The 25,548-nt window shown below is 39.5% G+C and overlaps 1 long non-coding RNA gene across 1 annotated transcript in view; it reads right to left on the bottom strand.

Annotated features, from left to right (window-relative positions):
- LOC134484409 (uncharacterized) overlaps positions 1-25,548 on the bottom strand; it is an 89,367-nt gene that overhangs the window by 23,755 nt on the left and 40,064 nt on the right. The window contains exons 6-10 of the long non-coding RNA XR_015647447.1: positions 21,811-22,002; positions 20,606-21,180; positions 13,678-13,829; positions 11,525-11,626; positions 10,580-10,783 (exon numbers count right to left, since the gene is read on the bottom strand). This is a non-coding gene — a long non-coding RNA (uncharacterized LOC134484409). The remainder of the gene's footprint in view (positions 1-10,579; positions 10,784-11,524; positions 11,627-13,677; positions 13,830-20,605; positions 21,181-21,810; positions 22,003-25,548) is intronic.

The following is a 25,548-nucleotide window of genomic DNA, read 5'->3' as shown; positions in this document are numbered from 1 at the left end:
CAGTCGGAATGTACAGAATTCGCCTAAGAATGTGTGATTTAGACTGGGAAACACATGTTTGTCTATATGGAAAGGTATGCTTTTTACCGTCTGGAACCACTTAAAACTAAGCTTACGAGGGGCGGCACAGGTCTTCCTTGTTGCTGCCGCTGCAGAGAGCCCCTGGGCAGCACCCCACGAGCGAACCTGAGCCTCGGGACCACAGGTAAGACCAAATTTTCTGCTGCAAGAAAGCTGCCTGGTGAGCTTGGGACACACGGAAGCAGAATTTCTCTAGTATCGGGCACGTTCTGTGTTTCCCGGAAGTCCCACACCCGCGGATCCCGGCCTGCAGCAGCTCTCTGCTCCCAGACCCGGTGAGAGAGAGACCCAACCGCCTGGTCAGGTGGGCACTCCTGAGGTTGCAGTGCGGAAGAGACCACCAACACTGCTCACCCCTGCCCACATCCCTAGCCCAAGAGGAAACTGTATAAGGCCTCTGGGCTCCCGTGGGGGAGGGCCCAGGAGCGGCAGGACACCTGCCTGAGACACCGCCGGAACCTGAAAGAAACAGACCGGATAAACAGTTCTCTGCACCCAAATCCCGTGGGAGGGAGAGCTAAACCTTCAGAGAGGCAGACAAGCCTGGGAAACCAGAAGACACTGCTCCCTGCACACACATCTCGGACGCCAGAGGAAAAAGCCAAAGACCATCTGGAACCCTAGTGCACTGAAGCTCCCAGAAGGGGCAGCACAGGTCTTCCTTGTTGCTGCCGCTGCAGAGAGCCCCTGGGCAGCACCCCACGAGCAAACCTGAGCCTCGGGACCACAGGTAAGACCAAATTTTCTGCTGCAAGAAAGCTGCCTGGTGAACTCAAGACACAGGCCCACAGGAACAGCTGAAGACCTGTAGAGAGGAAAAACTACACACCCGAAAGCAGAACACACTGTCCCCATAACTGACTGAAAGAGAGGAAAACAGGTCTACAGCACTCCTGACACACAGGCTTATAGGACAGTCTAGCCACTGTCAGAAATAGCAGAACAAAGTAACACTAGAGATAATCTGATGGCGAGAGGCAAGCGCAGGAACCCAAGCAACAGAAACCAAGACTACATGCCATCATTGGAGCCCAATTCTCCCACCAAAACAAACATGGAATATCCAAACACACCAGAAAAGCAAGATCTAGTTTCAAAATCATATTTGATCATGATGCTGGAGGACTTCAAGAAAGACATGAACACACTTAGGGAAACACAGGAAAACATTAATAAACAAGTAGAAGCCTACAGAGAGGAATCGCAAAAATCCCTGAAAGAATTCCAGGAAAACACAATCAAACAGTTGAAGGAATTAAAAATGGAAATAGAAGCCATCAAGAAAGAACACATGGAAACAACCCTGGATATAGAAAACCAAAAGAAGAGACAAGGAGCTGTAGATACAAGCTTCACCAACAGAATACAAGAGATGGAAGAGAGAATCTCAGGAGGAGAAGATTCCATAGAAATCATTGACTCAACTGTCAAAGGTAATGTAAAGCGGAAAAAGCTACTGGTCCAAAACATACAGGAAATCCAGGACTCAATGAGAAGATCAAACCTAAGGATAATAGGTATAGAAGAGAGTGAAGACTCCCAGCTCAAAGGACCAGTAAATATCTTCAACAAAATCATAGAAGAAAACTTCCCTAACCTAAAAAAAGAGATACCCATAGACATACAAGAAGCCTACAGAACTCCAAATAGATTGGACCAGAAAAGAAACACCTCCCGTCACATAATTGTCAAAACACCAAACGCACAAAATAAAGAAAGAATATTAAAAGCAGTAAGGGAAAAAGGTCAAGTAACATATAAAGGGAGACCTATCAGAATCACACCAGACTTCTCGCCAGAAACTATGAAGGCCAGAAGATCCTGGACTGATGTCATACAGACCCTAAGAGAACACAAATGCCAGCCCAGGTTACTGTATCCAGCAAAACTCTCAATTAACATTGATGGAGAAACCAAGATATTCCATGACAAAACCAAATTTACACAATATCTTTCTACAAATCCAGCACTACAAAGGATAATAAATGGTAAAGCCCAACATAAGGAGGCAAGCTATACCCTAGAAGAAGCAAGAAACTAATTGTCTTGGCAACAAAACAAAGAGAATGAAAGCACACAAACATAACCTCACATCCAAATATGAATAGAAAGGGAAACAATAATCACTATTCCTTAATATCTCTCAATATCAATGGCCTCAACTCCCCAATAAAAAGACATAGATTAACAAACTGGATATGCAACGAGGACCCTGCATTCTGCTGCCTACAGGAAACACACCTCAGAGACAAAGACAGACACTACCTCAGAGTGAAAGGCTGGAAAACAACTTTCCAAGCAAATGGTCAGAAGAAGCAAGCTGGAGTAGCCATTCTAATATCAAATAAAATCAATTTCCAACTAAAAGTCATCAAAAAAGATAAGGAAGGACACTTCATATTCATCAAAGGAAAAATCCACCAAGATGAACTCTCAATCCTAAATATCTATGCCCCAAATACAAGGGCACCTACATACGTAAAAGAAACCTTACTAAAGCTCAAAACACACATTGCACCTCACACAATAATAGTGGGAGATTTCAACACCCCACTCTCATCAATGGACAGATCATGGAAACAGAAATTAAACAGTGATGTAGACAGACTAAGAGAAGTCATGAGCCAAATGGACTTAACGGATATTTATAGAACATTCTATCCTAAAGCAAAAGGATATACCTTCTTCTCAGCTCCTCATGGTACTTTCTCCCAAATTGACCATATAATTGGTCAAAAAACGGGCCTCAACAGGTACAGAAAGATAGAAATAATCCCATGCGTGCTATCGGACCACCACGGCCTAAAACTGGTCTTCAATAACAATAAGGGAAGAATGCCCACATATACGTGGAAATTGAACAATGCTCTACTCAATGATAACCTGGTCAAGGAAGAAATAAAGAAAGAAATTAAAAACTTTTTAGAATTTAATGAAAATGAAGATACAACATACCCAAACTTATGGGACACAATGAAAGCTGTGCTAAGAGGAAAACTCATAGCGCTGAGTGCCTGCAGAAAGAAACAGGAAAGAGCATATGTCAGCAGCTTGACAGCACACCTAAAAGCTCAAGAACAAAAAGAAGCAAATACACCCAGGAGGAGTAGAAGGCAGGAAATAATCAAACTCAGAGCTGAAATCAACCAAGTAGAAACAAAAAGGACCATAGAAAGAATCAACAGAACCAAAAGTTGGTTCTTTGAGAAAATCAACAAGATAGATAAACCCTTATCCAGACTAACGAGAGGACACAGAGAGTGCGTCCAAATTAACAAAATCAGAAATGAAAAGGGAGACATAACTACAGATTCAGAGGAAATTCAAAAAATCATCAGATCTTACTATAAAAACCTATATTCAACAAAATTTGAAAATCTTCAGGAAATGGACAATTTCCTAGACAGATACCAGGTATCGAAGTTAAATCAGGAACAGATAAACCAGTTAAACAACCCCATAACTCCTAAGGAAATAGAAGCAGTCATTAAAGGTCTCCCAACCAAAAAGAGCCCAGGTCCAGACGGGTTTATTGCAGAATTCTATCAAACCTTCATAGAAGACCTCATACCAATATTATCCAAACTATTCCACAAAATTGAAACAGATGGAGCCCTACCGAATTCCTTCTACGAAGCCACAATTACTCTTATACCTAAACCACACAAAGACACAACAAAGAAAGAGAACTTCAGACCAATTTCCCTTATGAATATCGGCGCAAAAATACTCAATAAAATTCTGGCAAACCGAATTCAAGAGCACATCAAAACAATCATCCACCATGATCAAGTAGGCTTCATCCCAGGCATGCAGGGATGGTTTAATATATGGAAAACCATCAACGTGATCCATTATATAAACAAACTAAAGGAACAAAACCACATGATCATTTCATTAGATGCTGAGAAAGCATTTGACAAAATTCAACACCCCTCATGATAAAAGTCCTGGAACGAATAGGAATTCAAGGCCCATACCTAAACATAGTAAAAGCCGTATACAGCAAACCAGTTGCTAACATTAAATTAAATGGAGAGAAACTTGAAGCAATTCCACTATGATCAGGGACTAGACAAGACTGCCCACTCTCTCACTTCTTATTCTTATAGTTCTTGAAGTTCTAGCCAGAGCAATCAGACAACAAAAGGAGATCAAGGGGATACAGATCGGAAAAGAAGAAGTCAAAATATCACTATTTGCAGATGACATGATAGTATATTTAAGTGGTCCCAAAAGTTCCAAGAGAGAACTACTAAAGCTGATAAACAACTTCAGCAAATTGGCTGGGTATAAAAATTAACTCAAATAAATCAGTAGCCTTCCTCTAACCAAAAGAGAAACAAGCTGAGAAAGAAATTAGGGAAACGACACCCTTCATAATAGACTCAAATAATATAAAGTACCTTGATGTGACTTTAACCAAGCAAGTAAAAGATCTGTACAATAAGAACTTCAAGACACTGAAGAAAGAAATTGAAGAAGACCTCAGAAGATGGAAAGATCTCCCATGCTCATGGATTGGCAGGATTAATATAGTAAAAATGGCCATTTTAAAAAAGCAATCTACAGATTCAATGCAATCCCCATCAAAATACCAATCCATCCATAGCTTTTCCTACTTGGTACGAACAGGATTCGCAAAAGAATGTGTGAATGAGACTTGGAAACACATGTTTTGTCTATCGAGAAAAGTATCCTTTTTACCGTGTAGTACCACTTAAAACTAAGCTTATTCGCCAAGTAACAGCAATTCACTTAGTGAAACACAAGGTTTGTGTTTATCTGAATTGTAAACTTCCTACACGCTTTTCCCAGTCAGAACGAACAGAATTTGCATAAGAATGTGTGATTTAGACTGGGAAATGCATGTTTTGTCTATTTAGAAAAGTATGCTTTTTACCATCTGGAACCACTTAAAAATAAGCTTACTCGCCAAGAAAAAGCAATTCACTTTGAGAAACACTAGCTGTGTGTTCATGGGTAAAGTAAACATCCTACTAGCTTTTCCCACTTGGTACGAACAGGATTCGCAAAAGAATGTGTGAATGAGACTGGGAAAAACATGTTTTGTCTATCCAGAAAAGTATGCTTTTTACCGTCTAGTACCACATAAACTAAGCTTACTCGCCAAGAAAAAGCATTTCACTTTGTGAAACACTAGCTGTGTGTTCATGGGTAAAGTAAACATCCTATTAGCTTTTCACACTTGGAACGAACAGAATTCGCAAAAGATGTGTGTTTGAGACTGTGAAAAACATGTTTTGTCTATCCAGAAAAGTATGCTTTTTACTGTCTAGTACCACTTAAAACTAAGCTTATTCGCAATGTAACAGCAATTCACTTTGTGAAAGACAAGGTTTGTGTTTATCTAAAATGTAAACTTACTACAAACTATTCCGAAGAGAGTGGAACACTCATCCATTTTTGGTTGGATTGCAGACATGAAAAATCATTCTGGAAATCAGTCTGGAGGTTCCTCAGAAAATTGGACACTGTACTGCCTGAGGATCCAGCTATACCTCTCTTGGGCATATACCCAAAAGATGCCCCAACATATAAAAAAGACACGTGCTCCACTAAGTTCATCGCGGCCTTATTTATAATAGCCAGAAGCTGGAAAGGATCCAGATGCCCTTCAACAGAGGAATGGACACAGAAAAGGGGGTACATCTACACAATGGAATATTACTCAGCTATCAAAAACAACGACCTTATGAAATTCGTAGGCAAATGGTAGGAACTGGAAAATATCTTCGTGAGTGAGGTAACCCAATCACAGAAAAACACACATGGTATGCACTCATTGATAAGTGGCTATTAGCCCAAATGCTTGAATTACCCTAGATGACTAGAACAAATGAAACTCAAGACGGATGATCAGAATGTGAATGTTTCACTCCTTCTTTAAAAGGGGAACAAGAATACCCTTGGCAGGGAATAGAGGCAATGATTAAAACAGACACAGAAGGAACACCCATTCAGAGCTTCCCCCACATGTGGCCAATGCATATACAGCCATCCAATTAGACAAGATGGACGAAGCAAAGTATTTCAGGCCGACAGGAGCCGGATGTAGATCTCTCTTGAGAGACACAGCCAGAATACGGCAAACACATAGGCCTATGCCAGCAGAAAACCACTGAATTGAGATTAGGACCCCCGTTGAAGGAATCAGAGAAAGAACTGGAAGAGCTTGAAGGGGCTCGAGACTCCATATATACAACAATGCCAATCAACCAGAGCTTCCAGGGACTAAGCCACTACCTAAAGACTATACATGGACTGACCCTGGACTCTGACCTCATAGGTAGCAATGAATATCCTAGTAAGAGCACCAGAGGAAGAAGAAGCCCTGTGTCCTGCTAAGACTGAACCCCCAGTGAACTAGATTGTTGGGGGGAGGGCGACAAGGGGGGGAGGGTGGGGACGGGAACACCCATAAAGAAGGGGAGAAAGGAAGGGGATGTTACCTGGAAACCGGGAAAGGGAATAACACTCGAAATGTATATAAGAGGGCTTGAGAGATGGCTCAGTGGTTAAGAACACCCGACTGTTCTTCCAGAGGTCATGAGTTCAATTCCCAGCAACCACATGGTGGCTCACAACCATCTGTAAAGAGATCCGATGCCCTCTTCTGGTATATCTGAAGACAGCTACAGTGTACTTATATATAATAAATAAAATAAATCTTTAAAAAAAAAAGAAATGTATATAAGAAATACTCAAGTTAATAAAAAAAGAAATAATAGCAATAATAATGGTAATGATAATAATCTGAACCAAACAACTATCCAAAATAGGCACCAAATACATATTCAAGGCCAACAACATAAAAACTAAGTATAAAAAAGATTTTTAAGAACATGGAATTCATTATCTCTTCTATGTGGTTCGCACTGAGACTATATCTCAATAAAGCAGAGACAGAATACGTCAGATATTCCGGAGTTTAATTTCCTATACATTGGTGAATGTTTTCATTTTCTGGTAGTCATTAGACAAATACTGTTGATTTTCTCATTAATTTGTTCTATGAGATCATTCCTAAAGTACTATGTTTTAGGAGTAGCTAAATATATGACCACAAGGATAGAGTATGGATACCTTTTCCATCATGAAATTGGTATACAGATTAGGCCACACTAGACACATCGAAAGGCCAATCCACATGTGTACCTCTGGCTTACTGGGAACAATTGTGAATCCCAAGACCCTGCAAATTTTAGTCATCTATCTCTACATATGGTTTCTGGGATTACAGGGTGCAACACGACACAAGAAAAAACTTGTTTCTTATGAGTTGAAAAACACATTTTATTCTGAAAAATATATATTAATTTTTTTTCAAAAAGGGTTTAATGATACAATCATAACCCAATGTGCATGATGTTATCAAAACTGCAAATTCACCAAAAGAACAAAAATTTATTAAGAATGAATAACAAAACTTCCAACCAAACCAACAGTACTAATACCTGAAGCAAACACAACTCAAACCAAAAACAAAACACAGTAATTAAGCTAAGCAGAATTCTCCAGCTGAAGGTTTAGCACCACAGTCGTACCTTGCGGCTGGCCTTGGGAACATAGTGGAAAGGCAGTCAGTCACCAATTGTAATACATTTTAACAGGTGAATCTAGCTATGCCTTTTTGAGGCCTTTACAGGTCACAGTCTTCCAAAGCTAATATGAGACTTATATAGAATTTGGTTTCTAGACTTTGAACTTCTCTTGATGGATTTCCAACAATAAACTAGAAAATCCCTCATAACAAGAACAAATTAATCCTCTCATACTCCTCCTGTATGCTCAGAAGCTCTTGATGTGCTTCAACATTTCTTTGAAACCCTCCCATGTTCATGTTCGGCATGAAGGTAATTCCAGTGTCTGAATGGAAACTCACTTCCCTTTCGTACCTAGGCTACAGCATTTACTTAGCTCAAATGTTTACACTCCTAAGGAGATAAACATTTCAAAAATTCATCCTCTCAGTGTGTACCACTAAATATATAGCATATATTTCTACCATTTCAAGTCTTCCTTATCCATATTTCCTGAAGACTTTAGCTTTCTCCATTTTAGTAACAGGTTCTGTACCCAGCAGTCCTTGGTTACATGCAATGTTTGTCCTTGGCTTTGAACCAGCTGCTCAGTCTTAGGACCTTACCCAAGCACAAGTTTCTCCATTTTTGAATTAAGTTGTTGCTAATACGATTTCTGAGGTTTTTCAACTTGAAGAAATCTCCAAACTCTTACTGTCCCTACAGTTATGTTTAGGAATGACGTGGTTCAATACTGCAATCATGAGACCTGAGCAATTGCAGTTTCATAAAATCAAAATTAAATCACTACACATCTCTGAAATGCTGTTTCAACGTGGATTAAGTAGTTACTGTTTTCAAGTCATCCCTCTTAAACTTTAAAATGTAAGCATTACTCATGCACAGAATGCTTTCTCAAGAAAGGAGGAGGAATTCTAAATTTTTCATTGAGTTTGGGTTTAACTTACTTGTGGAGAATACTCTTCATATCTTAGATAATTCCAGCATGCCACACACAGCACAGAGGAAGTCAATTATTTGTGGGTTTTGTGTGTGTGTGTGTGTGTGTGTGTGTGTGTGTGTTTGTGTGTATGTGTGTATGTGTGTATCTGTGTGTTTATGTGTGTGCATGCGCGTGTGTGTATAGTGTCTAGGTCACTCCACAAAAAATCATGCTACGTTTTGGAGAAGCACACTTATTCAATGATACCATGGCCTCCTCAGTTTTGTATGCCTCTTTAGCATACCTAATCACTTCAAATTACACCATTTACCTATACCTCTGGGGCACAGACTAAATTCATAATATCCACCAATCTCCATAGGGATTCAGAGCTGATTGATAAATAATTTTTGGAGTCTTTAGATTCAAATTTTGTCCCAAAAGTCATTAAGTATTTATTGTCCTCAAAACTCAAATCTCAGTATTATTTTCGACTTTTGAGTTTCATGCCCAAACCTCATTCACTACATGCACTCCCTCCATTGTTGAAAAGTTCAAGTTATGCTTTCAGAATGTCATGTTTGCTGTGACTACCTAGTTATACAGACATGTGATAGGCAAGTGATTTCTAATATAGATTTCTTAATACTCAGTGGTTCTATTCAGTATCTGTGAAGTGGGGATTCAATCTCTTTGTGCTAAATGTAGGTTCCAAACTGCCTCTGGATATTTTTGAATAGCATCTGCTATATATGCATATGCTTTTTAGGTGGTTTTTCTTTAAAACACTCCACATACCATAGCATCAGATTATTTTAAATTTCCACGTGAAGTGATATCTTGTCCGTTCTGGCTTAGAATTGTGTGGGGATATTTAGGTCAATCTCTGTATCCCTGCAGAATCTTTCTTGATATATTATCTCCTATGGATGGTGTAATATCTACAACCTTTGATACACAGGCTTTGATAAACCTTCCTTCACCTGAGTAAAAGAAAATATTTACAGCAGATGGATCCTCTAATTTTTTGTATACTACATGATTCCCTTAACTGAAATAAGTCTATGCATGCTTATTCAGGCACAAACAGATTCATGGGGAGACGCCCCGACTAAAAATGTCAACTACTACTCAGATGTTCTCTATGTATACAGTCTGAGGAACAGTCACTTCAGTTCAATTGTTTAACTGAAGAATACTAAGCCATTTTCAAAATTAAAAAAAAAAAAAACAAAACAAAACAAATTACAAAGGCAAGGATTGAGATAATGCTTTTGTCTATGTAGAACATTAATTTAAGCCTCACATACAAATGTGTGATGTGAATTAATTTCAACCAATACTCCAGAAGGAATAATATACTTTTTTGTATGGTCTCTCTGGATTAGAGTATGATATCAATACAGTCTTCCGTGACAGATTTTCAACCACATATGAACATCTGAGGACTCCAGGAGAGTAACTCTTGCTCAACAAAATAACCTTAATGTTATTTGTGACAGTGCCAGGGTCCACTTATTGTTATGTATCAGAGATCTGACTCATTTTTAAGTCTTTCTTTATCTCATGCTAATTTTTATGCTGCTTGATCAGAGGTTGGTTGTAATTTTCCTCCCTGCTGAATTCACAACTACAAGAAAGTGTTTCTTATGAGAAGGCCTTGATATTCTAGAATGTAGAATGTTGTTGGCTGTGGCTTTCCGTGGCTCCCACTGTTCTCTCAAGGTTCATATCAGTGAAGAGAAAGCATTCAGAATGGAAAACACTATTGTTCTGACACAGGACAGACAAAATCCACCGAACTTTCCTTGCATGGGATTAGAACACAGTGGACAGGAGATACAGTCAGCATAGTCAATTAAATGCTCCCCCTTCGTATCCAATGGACAAATGTTTACCCATCTGGTTCGGCTTGTTAGCCATGCTTGCTTAGACTGCTTACCCAGTTCCCAAGCTGTGAAAAGGACACTTTTTTCTTAGCAAGGGATGAAGTCGTGGAACAACATCTTACTTTTGCTCTCTGTTTCCCCATTCCTACAAGGTAAGCAGATTCCTCCAAAGGAGATTCCATTTCCATAGTCTCCCTCCATCAGATCTGAAGCTCTGAGCCCAGTAAACAAGAATATGTCCATAACCATGACAAAGTAAAACTTTTCTTTCTTCAGTGCTGGGGAGGATGGGAAGCTGTGATGGTATCTTCTTTATTGTAGGGTATCTTGAAACAGGAGAGGGGAAAGAGCTTTGGAGGAGGGGAAATCTTGATCCCTTTAGAGTTTAAGTATAATAATAATAATGGTAATCATCATCATCATCATCATCATCATCATCATCATCATCACCATCATCGTCAAAAGTAATTTAGACTGGTGAGATGATTTAGCATTTAAGAGCCCTAACTGTTTTTCCATAGGTCCTGAGTTCAACTACCAGCAAAATCATAGTGGCATAAAACCATGTATAATGGCATTAAACTTCCACTTCTGTTGTGACTGAGAGTTACAGATACTCATTGAAAACAAATAAAATAAAACTTTAAATAAAAAAAATAAAAGTTTACTTATCTAAGTTTAAGTTACTATGCTTCTGTAGCTTACCAACTTTCTGTGTGTCTGAGGACAGAAAATACATTCTCTGTCTATTAAAATCCATGATGAGAGCTCACACATTACTTTCCGTAACCCAAGACAGTTATTCAAACCACTGCTTCTGCATTTCTGAGAAATAAAATAGCTTCCTATCACACTACTATCCTTTCTTTATGTCGTGATTCTGAGAGGAACATAAGAAAATTAATTTGTACATGAGGACATTACAGTTGCATTTTCCTGTGGTCTGAGAAAACTGAGGTTATCACACAGGGGTCAGGACTATCTACAAAGAAGTGCATACAATGAGTACTTCTCTTCAAATGCTGTTGGTGCAATGGTTACCTATGCACGAGAATTTTCCAACTCACATGTCATCTTCTGGAGCTCCTTAGTCAATTTCTCCAACTTCTTAATCTGTTGCACTTGCTCACTGATGCTGGAAGGTTGGGATGATGCTTTACCCGGAGACCCTGTAGATAAAAACAAGGGAACATGCATAGTAGTAGCCCAGACACAGGAGAAAAAATGCAAATCCCCCAATAAAGTATGACAAAAGGCGAAGTCTACAGACACGTGGAAGCACTGAAAGAGGAGGAAAGCTCTAGTCAAGCTGGATCTATTAGCTATTTTCTTTCTCCCAACCATGATCGATAGACATACGCCTCACTTCCTTCTGCAGTCCCCCTGGCCTTAACAACAAAATCTGGCCAAGACATGAAGAAATGGAGGACATTTTCAGTACATATCTGATGGGATGCAGGTAAGTCCTGGAGTCATTAGTGTTTAGGACCCCCAATCCTTAATCATGTATGTCCAAGACAAAGAGTCAGAGATATTGATGCATGTCAAGGGTAGAAGCCCTTGTCATAAAATTCCAATGGCATGTCCAGGATACCTCTGAAGATAAAATTCAATACTCTACACTGAGAGTCAAAATTTTTATTCCTGTGGCTCTTCTTGGAATTCTTGCTCATTCAGAATGAAAGTAAGAAACTCATAGTAAACCAGCTGCATGCTTGACAATTCCTGGTTCTCTGCCAAAAAATGATCAGATATTCCTGAAACTGGTTCTCTTCATTAGGAATCCAGAGCCCTCAGATCATAAGTCGTACTCCTACAAGGCCAGAGCCAAGAGCACCTCCTCTAGGAAGCTCCTCAGAACCAGCCAAGTGCCCTAACTCGCCATTTACCACAAGATAATTATTCTTTCCATTTCTGTAACAAGAAAGTATTTTAATTTTTTCTTTCTCTTTCTTTTGTCTCTCCATGCTTTCTGTTTTCTCTGTAAATAGCTTGATCATCCTCAAAAATATTTGTGTGCGTAAACCAATAAGTACTAACTAAATACCACAAGGGCAGTTTCTGTTTCCATAAAACTAGTGACATCTCAGAGAATACCATGGAAATTCCAGCATACTCTAGAGTATCCAGAAGAGAGTCCCCTTCAACAGCACATACCTACCCATTAACTAACTCTTCTCCAAATCAACAAGCCAAGTTGCCCTTTCAAGGATCTTTGCCTGAGACACAAAGGAAGACATTCTATCACTATCCTTCTAACCCAGAGATATCACTGATCTATTGTATTTTTTACCACCTTCATGCATGAATAGTGAAGAGTCAATTCTCAAACACAGCCCACAAATGGTCCTCACCACCTTAGGTAGCACACTCAAAATGACAAAGACGAAAATAAACTGAGAACATAGTTCAGAATGCTTGTCAGTGATGCGATGATTCGACACAGTTAATCCATCTCAGGGACATCTTCTGTAGATAAATGACCAATTTCTCCAATTTCTTCATCTATTCCTCCTGATTAGTAATATTGGAGGGTTGGGATGATGTCTTCCCAGTAGGCCAGGAACATAGATAAATACAATTAAGCAAAGACTTGGGGAAGATCCACAAACTACAACAGTTTGGATAGGGGAGTAAAAAATACAGAAAAGTTTTAAATTCTTATAAAAACTTCCCTCAGAGGCTCAAAAATAGCTTTTCTTAGCCGTGAGGGTGGTTATGATGTGATCAATGGTACACAGTTGTGGCTACAGGTGTACTGATTAACATATGTGTAATTTGAGTCATCAAAAGCAAACACTCAGAGAAAGCATGATGGGTCAATCTTGGAATGAGCAATTAAGAAGTGAAACTGAAGTATAGAGAGGTATCATCTGGAAGAAACAGACTGACAGAGACAAAGACAGAAAGACAGACAGACAGACAGATACACACACACACACACACACACACACACACACACAGACACTCACACACAAAACAAAGCAGAAGTCATAGGGGGAAATGTTGTTGTAGATCATTGGCAAGGAGCTTCAGCCAGGGAAGAAAAATCAAATTCTTCATTTGGGGGCCACATGTGACAACGTCTATACTCCTGAAAGGCAGTAACTACTACATTTATATACAACAGCCATTAGGAAAATACAGACAGGGAAGTGTAATATAAGGGAAGAGACTAGGTATTGTTACACGATGCATGTTTATTAAAGCCCCATGTTACCTTTCTCCAGATGCTGGTAGTCCCTGTAAGGAGAAGCCATGGTCATCCTGGCATGCATTTCTTTTATCTCTGAAAATTTTCCTTCCATACATGATCCTAGGCTTGTTGGGAGCTGTTGATATTCTACATCTTCTCAGTGGTTAAAATCTAGTCTAGTAGATTTGGACAACAGTTATATTTTTAATTGTGGTTCTGCAATAGACAGCAATTTTAGATCACACTGGAGTTTATGAGAGAATAAAGTGCATGAACTGAAATGAAATATATTATCATTAGTAAAGATTGTTGTAGGAAAGCTGAAAAACAGGAAAGAGAGGCAGACAGAAGGAGAAAGAGAGATGAGACTGAAAGACAGAGAAAGACACATACACAGAGAGACAGAGTGTAAAAATATGCCTTGTGTATATGAAGCCAGAAAATAATTTGTGAATCTAGGAGACAAGACATAAATGACTGCCTGTAAATCCCAGTAACTAAAAAAGAAGCCTGGAACCACTTGTGCTATTGAGATCATACAAGATTGGTATATACCAATGTGAGACACTAGACTTCCATGTGCAAATCCTTAGCCTAGAAAATGTAGTTATGGTTGTCCAGAAAACAAAACAAAACAAACACAGATTTGTCCTCTCTGTCCCCATTCATTACTCTGATCTCCAATGTCACAAGAGGATAAATCGTCTTCCACTTACCCTGAAAAGTAGCTCACAATGAATAGCAGCTATCTTCAACATTCCATCATCTGAGCCTACCCATGTCTTGTGGATGATACTCAGGAAGCTAACTGACAGGTTAACCTTTGCCTAGCTGGGTGTCAAAGTTCAGACATGATACCCCAACCTGTGATTGTCACCACTTCCATGTTTCTAATGGGAGGACAGTGTCTCAATGGCCTGATACTCTCTTGTCACGCTTTTTTTTTTTATTAACTTGAGTATTTCTTATATACATTTCAAGTGTTATTCCCTTTCCCGGTTTCCGGGCAAACATCCCACTCCCCCCTCCCCTTCCTTATGGGTGTTCCCCTACCAAACCTCCCCCATTGCCGCCCCCCATAGTCTAGTTCACTGGGGGTTCAGTCTTAGCAGGACCCAGGGCTTCCCCTTCCACTGGTGCTCTTACTAGGATATTCATTGCTACCTATGGGGTCAGAGTCCAGGGTCAGTCCATGTATAGTATTTAGGTATTGGCTTAGTCCCTGGAAGCTCTGGTTGCTTAAGATTGTTGTACTTTTGTGGTCTCGAGCCCCTTCAAGCTCTTCCAGTTCTTTCTCTGATTCCTTCAATAGGGGACCTATTCTCAGTTCAGTGGTATGCTGCTGGCATTTGCCTCTGTATTTGCTGTATTCTGGCTCTGTCTCTCAGGAGTGATCTACATCCAGCTCCTGTCGGTCTGCACTTCTTTGCTTCATCCATCTTGTCTAATTGGGTGGCTGTATATGTGTGGGCCACATGTGGGGCAGGCTCTGAATGGGTATTCCTTCAGTCTCTGTTTTAATCTTTGCCTCTCCCTTCCCTGCCAAGGGTATTCTTTTTCCTCATTTAAAGAAGGAGTGAAGCATTCACATTTTGAACATCCTTCTTGAGATTCCTTTGTTCTAGGGATCTAGGTTATTCAAGCATTTGGGCTAATAGCCACTTATCAATGAGTGCATACCATGTATGTCTTTCTGTGATTGGGTTAGCTCCCTCAGGATGATATTTTCCAGTTCCAACCATTTGCCTACGAATTTCATAAACTCGTTGTTTTTGATAGCTGAGTAATATTCCATTGTGTAGATGTACCACATTTTCTGTATCCATTCCTCTATTGAAGGGCATCTGGGTTCTTTCCATTTTCTGGCTATTATAAATAAGGCTGCGATGAACTTAGTGGAGCACGTGTCTCTTTTATATGTTGAGGCATCTTTTGGGTATATGCCCTAGAGAGGAATACCTGGATCCTCAGGCAGTACAATGTCCAAATTTCTGAGGAACCTCCAGACTGATTTCCAGAATGGTTTTACCAGTCTGCAATCCCACCAACAATGGAGGAGTGTTCCTCTTTCTCCACATCCTCGCCAGCATCTGCTGTCACCTGAGTTTTTGATCTTAGCCATTCTCACTGGTGTGAGGTGAAATCTCAGGGTTGTTTTGATTTGCATTTCCCTTATGACTAAAGATGTTGAACATTTCTTTAGGTGTTTCTCCGCCATTCGGCATTCCTCAGCTGTGAATTCTTTGTTTAGCTCTGAACCCCATTTTTTAATAGGGTTATTTGTTTCCCTGCGGTCTAACTTCTTGAGTTCTTTGTATATTTTGGATATAAGGCCTCTATCTGTTGTAGGATTGGTAAAGATTTTTCCCAATCTTTTGGTTGCCGTTTTGTCCTAACCACAGTGTCCTTTGCCTTACAGAAGCTTTGCAGTTTTATGAGATCCCATTTGTCGATTCTTGATCTTAGAGCATAAGCCATTGGAGTTTTGTTCAGGAAATTTTTTCCAGTGCCCATGTGTTCCAGATGCTTCCCTAGTTTTTCTTCTATTAGTTTGAGTGTGTCTGGTTTGATGTGGAGGTCCTTGATCCACTTGGACTTAAGCTTTGTACAGGGTGATAAGCATGTATTGATCTGCATTCTTCTACATATTGCCTTCCAGTTGAACCAGCACCATTTGCTGAAAATGCTATCTTTTTTCCATTGGATGGTTTTGGCTCCTTTGTCAAAAATCAAGTGACCATAGGTGTGTGGGTTCATTTCTGGGTCTTCAATTCTATTCCATTGGTCTATCTGTCTGTCTCTGTAGCAATACCATGCAGTTTTTATCACTATTGCTCTGTAATACTGCTTGAGTTCAGGGATAGTGATTCCCCCTAAAGTCCTTTTATTGTTGAGGATAGCTTTAGCTATCCTGGGTTTTTTGTTATTCCAGATGAATTTGCAAATTGTTCTGTCTAACTCTTTGAAGAATTTGATTGGTATTTTAATGGGGATTGAATTGAATCTGTAGATTGCTTTTGGTAAAATGGCCATTTTTACTATATTAATCCTGCCAATCCATGAGCATGGGAGATCTTTCCATCTTCTGAGGTCTTCTTCAATTTCTTTCCTCAGTGTCTTGAAGTTCTTATTGTACAGATCTTTTACTTGCTTGATTAAAGTAACACCGAGGTACTTTATATTATTTGGGTCTATTATGAATGGTGTCGTTTCCCTAATTTCTTCCTCGGCTTCTTTCTCTTTTGTATAGAGGAAGTCAACTGATTTATTTGAGTTAATTTTATACCCAGCCACTTTGCTGAAGTTGTTTATCAGCTTTAGTAGTTCTCTGGTGGAACTTTTGGGATCACTTAAATATACTATCATGTCATCTGCAAATAGTGATATTTTGACCTCTTCTTTTCCGATCTGTATCCCCTTGATCTCCTTTTGTTGTCTGATTGCTCTGGCTAGAACTTCAAGAACTATATGGAATAAGTAGGGAGAGAGTGGGCAGCCTTGTCTAGTCCCTGATTTTAGTGGGATTGCTTCAAGTTTCTCTCCATTTAGTTTAATGTTAGCAACTGTTTTGCTGTATATGGCTTTTACTATGTTTAGGTATGGGGCTTGAATTCCTATTCTTTCCAGGACTTTTATCATGAAGGGGTGTTAAATTTTGTCAAATGCTTTCTCAGCATGTAATGAAATAATCATGTGGTTCTGCTCTTTCAGTTAGTTTATATAATGGATCACCTTGATGGTTTTCCGTATATTAATCCATCCCTGCATGCCTGGGATGAAGCCTACTTGATCATGGTGGATGATTGTTTTGATGTGCTCTTGAATTCGGTTTGCCAGAATTTTATTGAATATTTTGCGTCGATATTCATAAGGGAAATTGGTCTGAAGTTCTCTCTTTTTGTTGTGTCTTTGTGTGGTTTAGGTATAAGAGTAATTGTGGCTTCGTAGAAGGAATTCGGTAGGGCTCCATTTGTTTCAATTTTGTGGAATAGTTTGGATAGTATTGGTATGAGGTCTTCTATGAAGATTTGATAGAATTCTGCACTAAACCTGTCTGGACCTGCAATCTTTTTGGTTGGGAGACCTTTAATGGCTGCTTCTATTTCCTTAGGAGTTATTGGGTTGTTTAACTGGTTTATCTGTTCCTGATTTAACTTCGATACCTGGTATCTGTGTAGGAAATTGTCCATTTCCTGAAGATTTTCAAGTTTTGTTGAATATAGGTTTTTAAAGTAAGATCTGATGATTTTTTGAATTTCCTCTGAATCTGTAGTTATGTCTCCCTTTTCATTTCTGATTTTGTTAATTTGGACACACTCTCTGTGTCCTCTCGTTAGTCTGACTAAGGGTTTATCTATTATGTTGATTTTCTCAAAGAACCAGCTTTTGGTTCTGTTGATTCTTTCTATGGTCCTTTTTGTTTCTACTTGGTTGATTTCAGCTCTGAGTTTGATTATTTCCTGCCTTCTACTCCTCCTGGGTGTATTTGCTTCTTTTTGTTCTAGAGCTTTTGGGTGTGCTGTCAAGCTGCTGACATATGCTCTTTCCTGTTTCTTTCTGCAGACACTCAGTGCTATGAGTTTTCCTCTTAGCACAGCTTTCATTGTGTCCCATAATTTGGGTATGTTGTACCTTCATTTTCATTAATTTTTAAAAGGTTTTAATTTCTTTCTTTATTTCTTCCTTGACCAGGTTATCATTGAGTAGAGCATTGTTCAATTTCCAAGTATATGTGGGCATTTTTCGATTGTTATTGAAGACCAGTTTTAGGCCTTGGTGGTCCGATAGCACGCATGGCATTATTTCTATCTTTCTGTACCTGTTGAGGCCCGTTTTTTGACCAATTGTATGGTCAATTTTGGAGAAAGTACCATGAGGTGCTGAGAAGAAGGTATATCCTTTTGCTTTAGGATAGAATGTTCTATAAATATCCGTTAAGTCCATTTGGCTCATGACTTCTCTTAGTCTGTCGACATCACTGTTTAATTTCTGTTTCCATGATCTGTCCATTGATGAGAGTGGAGCGCTGAAATCTCCTACTATTATTGTGTGAGGTGCAATGTGTGTTTTGAGCTTAATAAGGGTTCTTTTACATAAGTAGGTGCCCTTGTATTTGGGGCATAGATATTTAGGATTGGAGTTCATCTTGGTGGATTTTTCCTTTGATGAATATGAAGTGTCCTTCCTTATCTTTTTTGATGACTTTTTGTGGAAATTGATTTTATTTGATATTAGAATGGCAACTCCAGCTTGCTACTTCTGACCATTTGCTTGGAAAGTTGTTTACCAGCCTTTCACTCTGAGGTAGTGTCTGTCTTTGTGTCTGAGGTGTGTTTCCTGTAGGCAGCAGAATGCAGGGTCCTCATTGCGTATCCAGTTTGTTAATCTATGTCTTTTTATTGGGGAGTTGAGGCCATTGATACTGAGAGATGTTAAGGAATAGTGATTATTGTTTCCCTTTATATTCATATTTGGATGTGAGGTTATGTTTGTGTGCTTTCATTCTCCTTGTTTTGTTGCCAAGACGATTAGTTTCTTGCTTCTTCTAGGGTATAGCTTGCCTCCTTATGTTGGGCTTTACCATTTATTATCCTTTGTAGTGCTGGATTTGTAGAAAGATATTGTGTAAATTTGGTTTTGTCATGGAATATCTTGGTTTCTCCATCAGTGTTAATTGAGAGTTTTGCTGGATACAGTAACCTGGGCTGGCATTTGTGTTCTCTTAGGGGCTGTATGACATCAGTCCAGGATCTTCTGGCCTTCATAGTTTCTGGCGAGAAGTCTGGTGTGATTCTGATAGGTCTCCCTTTATATGTTACTTGACCTTTTTCCCTTACTGCTTTTAATATTCTTTCTTTATTTTGTGCGTTTGGTGTTTTGACAATTATGTGACGGGAGGTGTTTCTTTTCTGGTCCAATCTATTTGGAGTTCTGTAGGCTTCTTGAATGTCTATGGGTATCTCTTTTTTTAGGTTAGGGAAGTTTTCTTCTATGATTTTGTTGAAGATATTTACTGTTCCTTTGAGCTGGGAGTCTTCACTCTCTTCTATACCTATTATCCTTAGGTTTGATCTTCTCATTGAGTCCTGGATTTCCTGTATGATTTCGACCAGTAGCTTTTTCCGCTTTACATTATCTTTGACAGTTGAGTCAATGATTTCTATGGAATCTTCTCCTCCTGAGATTCTCTCTTCCATCTCTTGTATTCTGTTGGTGAAGCTTGTAACTACAGCTCCTTGTCTCCTCTTTTGGTTTTCTATATCCAGGGTTGTTTCCATGTGTTCTTTCTTGATGGCTTCTATTTCCATTTTTAATTCCTTCAACTGTTTGATTGTGTTTTCCTGGAATTCTTTCTGGGATTTTTGTGTCTCCTCTCTATGGGCTTCTACTTGTTTATTTATGTTTTCCTGGAATTCTTTCAGGGATTTTTGTGTCTCCTCTCTATGGGCTTCTACTTGTTTATTTATGTTTTCCTGGAATTCTTTCAGGCATTTTTGCGATTCCTCTCTGTAGGCTTCTACTTGTTCTCTAAGGGAGTTCTTCACATCTTTCTTGAAGTCCTCCAGCATCATGATCAAATATGATTTTGAAACTAGATCTTGCTTTTCTGATTTGTTTGGATATTCCATGTTTGTTTTGACGGGAGAATTGGGCTCCAATGATGGCATGTAGTCTTGGTTTCTGTTGCTTGGGTTCCTGCGCTTGCCTCTCGCCATCAGATTATCTCTAGTGTTACTTTGTTCTACTATTTCCGACAGTAGCTAGACTGTCCTATAAGCCTGTGTGTCAGGAGTGCTGTAGACCTGTTTTCCTCTCTTTCAGTCAGTTATGGGGACAGAATGTTCTGCTTTTGGGCGTGTAGTTTTTCCCTCTACAGGTCTTCAGCTGTTCCTGTGGGCCTGTGTCTTGAGTTCACCAGGCAGCTTTCTTGCAGCAGAAAATTTGGTCTTACCTGTGGTCCAGAGGCTCAAGTTCGCTCATGGGGTGCTGCCCATGGGCTCTCTGCAGCGGCAGCAACCAGGAAGACATGTGCCGCCCCTTCCGGGAGCTTCAGTGCACCAGGGTTCCAAATGGTCTTTGGCTTTTTCCTCTGGCGTCCAAGATGTGTGTGCAGAGAGCAGTCTCTTCTGGTTTCCCAGGCTTGTCTGCCTCTCTGAAGGTTTAGCTCTCCCTCCCATGGGATTTGGGTGCAGAGAACTGTTTATCAGGTCTGTTTCCTTCAGGTTCCGGGGTGTCTCAGGCAGGGGTCCTGCCGCTCCTGGGCCCTCCTCCACGGGAGCCCAGAGGCCTTATACAGTTTCCTCTTGGGCCAGGGATGTGGGCAGGGGTGAGCGCTGGTGGTCTCTTCTGCTCTGCACCCTCAGGAGTGCCCACCTGACCAGGCGGTTGGGTCTCTCTCTCACGGGGTCTGGGAGCAGAGAGCTGCTGCTGTCACGCTTTTCATATGCTTCATGTGACCCAGTTGATAGCCTCCTTCATCTTATTCACAGATCAACAGGATGCAACTTTGCTTCAGAGCCTTCATGTCTGGCCACAGAAGCCAAGAGAAAAATGTCACAGTCAACAGTGATAATGTAGCCATCCCAGGGCATTTCCTCCAAGTTTTACTTTCAACTGTATTATTTTTTGCAGATTATGCTACTCTTTCTAGAAGGTCATGATGTGGGAGAACATTTGGATGCTGCCCCATCCACAGTTTAGAGATTTCTTACATAGAATCCTTCTCTCAACTTGCATACAAACTAACCATTTAGCGCACAAACTGAAACACACACACACACACACACAAACACAAACACAAACACGGTATACAGATAATAGAGAAGAGCGTATTGAAGAAAAGTTAGGTCAGTTGGTCTACTATATAAAATGGGAAGGGCTTTTCTAAAATCTATTACCCTAGAATGGAGGATGTGAAAATGGGAAAGAATTGTGTGTCGCACTTTCCCCGCAACTTGGCCACATGAACAATGATGTATGAGACAATAGATCTGCATAGTCAAAGCCAAAGACCAGAAGCATACACAGTCAATTGAAGGTCAATACAGCTCATCTCTCTGATTCTAATGGAAGAGTTCAGTTGTTTCCGACACCTCTCCTGAAGAGTATTTCATTTCAATCCAATGCTAGCACACTGAAGTATATTCAAGAACATACCTGACAGGTGATCTTTTGACCTAGGTTAATATAAACATGAAGCAAGAGTGTCAGCATTCCCAGAGCTCTGCTGAGCAGGGCGTGCTGATTTCCTCTGGATCACTTAGTAATGCTTCAGAAATCCAAGAAGTCAGCCTTCTCAGACTTATTCACAGCTGCACATGTGGTATCTTGTCTTCACAACACCATACCCTGTAGATACAGAAACCAGGATGAAAACTGCAAACTTCACCAGCCTACATTTCTTTGACAGATGCCCAGAATCTCTGATAGGTCTCTCTAGATCCACGACTATAGATAGGCATGCCTTGTAGGGGTATAACATGGTTGTTTAGTTTCCCCATCTACTGTTCAGAACACGTAGGGAAGTCAGTAAGGAGCCAGTCCTTGTTTTAGTTTACTAACTGACAGTTCTTCACTGTAGTAGAAAACTGCCTGCCAAAGGACACTTTTAGGACAAAACCGCAAGGAACAGATTTGGAAAGGTCTATACCAATCCTCCATCTGATAGAAGGCCATAACCAATACATAAAAAGAACTCAAAATTTAGACTTCAGAGAGACAAATAACCCTATTAAAATTATGTTCCAGAACTAAACAAAGATTTCTCAACTGAAGGAAATCAATTATCTGAAAAGAACGTAAAGAAATGGTCATCATAGAAATGTAAATGAAAACAACTCTGAGTTTCCACCTCACACAAGTCAGAATGACTGTAATAAAAAAACTCAGGAGACAGAAGATGATGATAAGGATGTGAAGAAAGAGGAACACTCCTTCTTTGTTGGTTGGATTACAAACTGGTTCAAACATTCTGGAAATCAGTCTGCAGGATCCTTAGACAATTGGACATTGCAATAACTGAGGTCCAAGCCATACCACTCCTGGGCATATACCGAAAAGAAGACATAAAAAAAGACACATACAGAACAATGTTCATAGCAACCTTATTTAAAATACCCATAGGCTGGAAAGAACCCAGATGGCATTCATCAGAGAAATGGATACAGAAAATATGGTACATCTACACAATGGACTACTAATCAGCTATAAAACAATGATTACAAGAAAGACATAGACAAATGGATTGAACAAGAAAATATCATCCTGTGTGAAGCAAACAAATCACAGAAAAACACACATGGTATGCAATCACCAAACGTGTGTATTGACCCAAAAGCTCAAATTACTCATGGTACCATCCACAGACCACTAGAAGGTCAAGAAAAGGAACCCAACTTATGCTTGCTTCAGTCCGTTTTAGAAGGGGGAAAAATATCTATGAGTTTACAGCAGATACTGAAGGAATATAAGAATATAAGATTGATATGAATATAGGATTGATGAAGCTAAGAAGTACATGCTGACAGGAAACAGATTTAGATCTTCCCTGAGAGACATAGCTAGAGCATGTCAAATACAGAAGTGAATTCCAGTGGCAAACCAGTGCACTGATCCAGACCTCCTGTTGGTAGATTTTGAGAAAGGTTTACAAGAACTGAAGGAGATTTCAAATCCCATAAGAACTACAATGCCAATGAACCAGAGCTTTCTGGTTCATTCAAACCAATATTCAAATCTGTACATGGAAAGACCTAAAGATCCAACTGCATATGAGGCAGAGGATGGCCTTGTTGGGCACCAATGTAAGGAGAAGCCGATTGTACTCCATGGGTTTGACTCCCAGTTAAAGAGAATGACAAGGGGCAGTAAGGGGAGTTTATAGAAAAAGGGGAGGATACTAGTTAAGCTCTATGGAAAGGAACTTGGGAAATCAAATAACATTTGAAGTGTAAATATGGAAATATCCGATTAAAAATTCATTAAAATTTCCTGAAAAAAAAAATAAAAAATAAAGGAAGGAAAAGGAATAAAAACTTACTGACTCAGAAATCTTAAGGGTAACTGTTAGGGAATGCTACTCAGAGTAATAGTAGTGAAAAGAGTGAGATGATGAAGTCTCAACTAGAAGCAATTCTCCTTCCCAGATATCAGTTTCAGACACAAACTGCACTAAAGGAATCCAAAGCATGGAGGAGTTTACACTGAGCTGAGGACACAATACTTGCCTTTGCCTTCATCCTTAGCACCTTTTTGTTCTGGGCACAAAGAAAAGCCTTGAGCTCTCAGGAAAACTACTTTGTCCTTCCCAAGACTTAGCTTTTAGAATAAAGAAATTAATGATATAAACTCAATAACTTCCAGGAACCATAATAGGCAGGGAAGTCTACATACTTTGAGAGGCTCCCAGCTACTGATTCCTATATGTGGAAGGCTATGATTTAGGCTATCTCTTTGAGGAACCCACTCAACCCCTAAGCAGGACTCACTGAGCTTTACCAAGGAGCACATATTTGTTCTTTTTATACCAAGACAGAAGGCCAGCTTCCTTCTCCCTATCCCTCCTCCTTGATCTTCTCTCTCACAAATGGCTGTTTACTTTGAATTATAGGCCAATTAGTAAACCCTAGAGGTAGAGGTACTTAAGGAATATCTGAGAGGCAGTTAATGTCACGACAACACTTGTGACATCACAGAAGAATCTACTACTCTCCAGGTTACAAGAGATTTTTCGTTGAGGTCTTAATGGTGATGTGACTGAGAACTGCCTTGTCCTACCTGCTAAACAGCTTTCCTTACATTGACCAGATTAGAGGGTGCCCTTTCCAGGAGTGTCTCCTGTGACACAGTGGAAACCTTTACATACATCTCTCTAAACCTAGAGACATCTCTTTGCTTCATTAGTGGTTACATATTCTGAATGGAGATAGTCAGGGGCTTGTTACTGTTAGAAAAAATTAGGAACATGGAGGGGAAGAGATTCTTCTAGATAATATTTTTAATCCCAGTCAATTTCTGTGACATACAAATCAATTTTCTAGGTTTTCTCTGTTTCCTATGGCCAGTGTTTTTCCTACAGACCTTTAGATGAATAAATATTTTACTACATTTTCCAATTTTACATTCCTTGATAGTGAACTTTATATATATTTCTGAATGTTTACTCAACAATTCCGTTTTCCAATTTCATTATTTTGCAATTGTTTTGGAACAAAAGTGGGCCCAGTTATAGAGTCATTATAACAGTGTAAGTATTGTGTTCCCATTTCAATGATAAACTCCCAAATCCACATTTTATCCAAAAATTACCAGACATCAGGAAAGCAAAGGACAACATGAACTATTGAATGTGTTTCTGTAGTCCCATTAGACATCAGTTCTCTAATATCTACCTTCCTGTGTTACCAGGGACAGACTTGAGGGTTTTGGATATTTTACCATGATTCTTTTTTCAGTCCAACCCTAAGATTCAGGAAGATGGGCAAGGAGAGGGATGGCTTTAGGTCCATGGAAACATCAACTTCAAGAGGTTCATAAGAACAGGAGGGAGTATATTTGACACTGTAATTTTTGGATTCTAAATTCTTGACCTAAATCTGCTCATTCATGCTAAATTTCCAAATAACCTCATAGCTGTAAGGACCATCAAGAATATATATATATATATATATATATATATATATATATATATATATATAATTTCATCCAACAAAATTAGATAAGAATGATTAAGCTTAGAAGTGCATGCTGAGAGGAACCAGGTATAGAACTTTACACAGTGACCCAGCTAGAGCATGCCAAATACAGAATTGAATGCTAGTGGCATACCAGTTAACTGAAAACGGACCTCATTTTGGTAGATTTTGAGAAAGGATTACAAGAGCTGAAGGGGCTTTC

The sequence above is a fragment of the Rattus norvegicus genome, chromosome Y (genome assembly GCF_021556685.1).
Source record: "Rattus norvegicus strain SHRSP/BbbUtx chromosome Y, alternate assembly SHRSP_T2T, whole genome shotgun sequence".
In the NCBI taxonomy this organism is placed as follows: Eukaryota; Metazoa; Chordata; class Mammalia; order Rodentia; family Muridae; genus Rattus; species Rattus norvegicus.
This window is presented reverse-complemented; position numbering and strand designations above follow the sequence as displayed.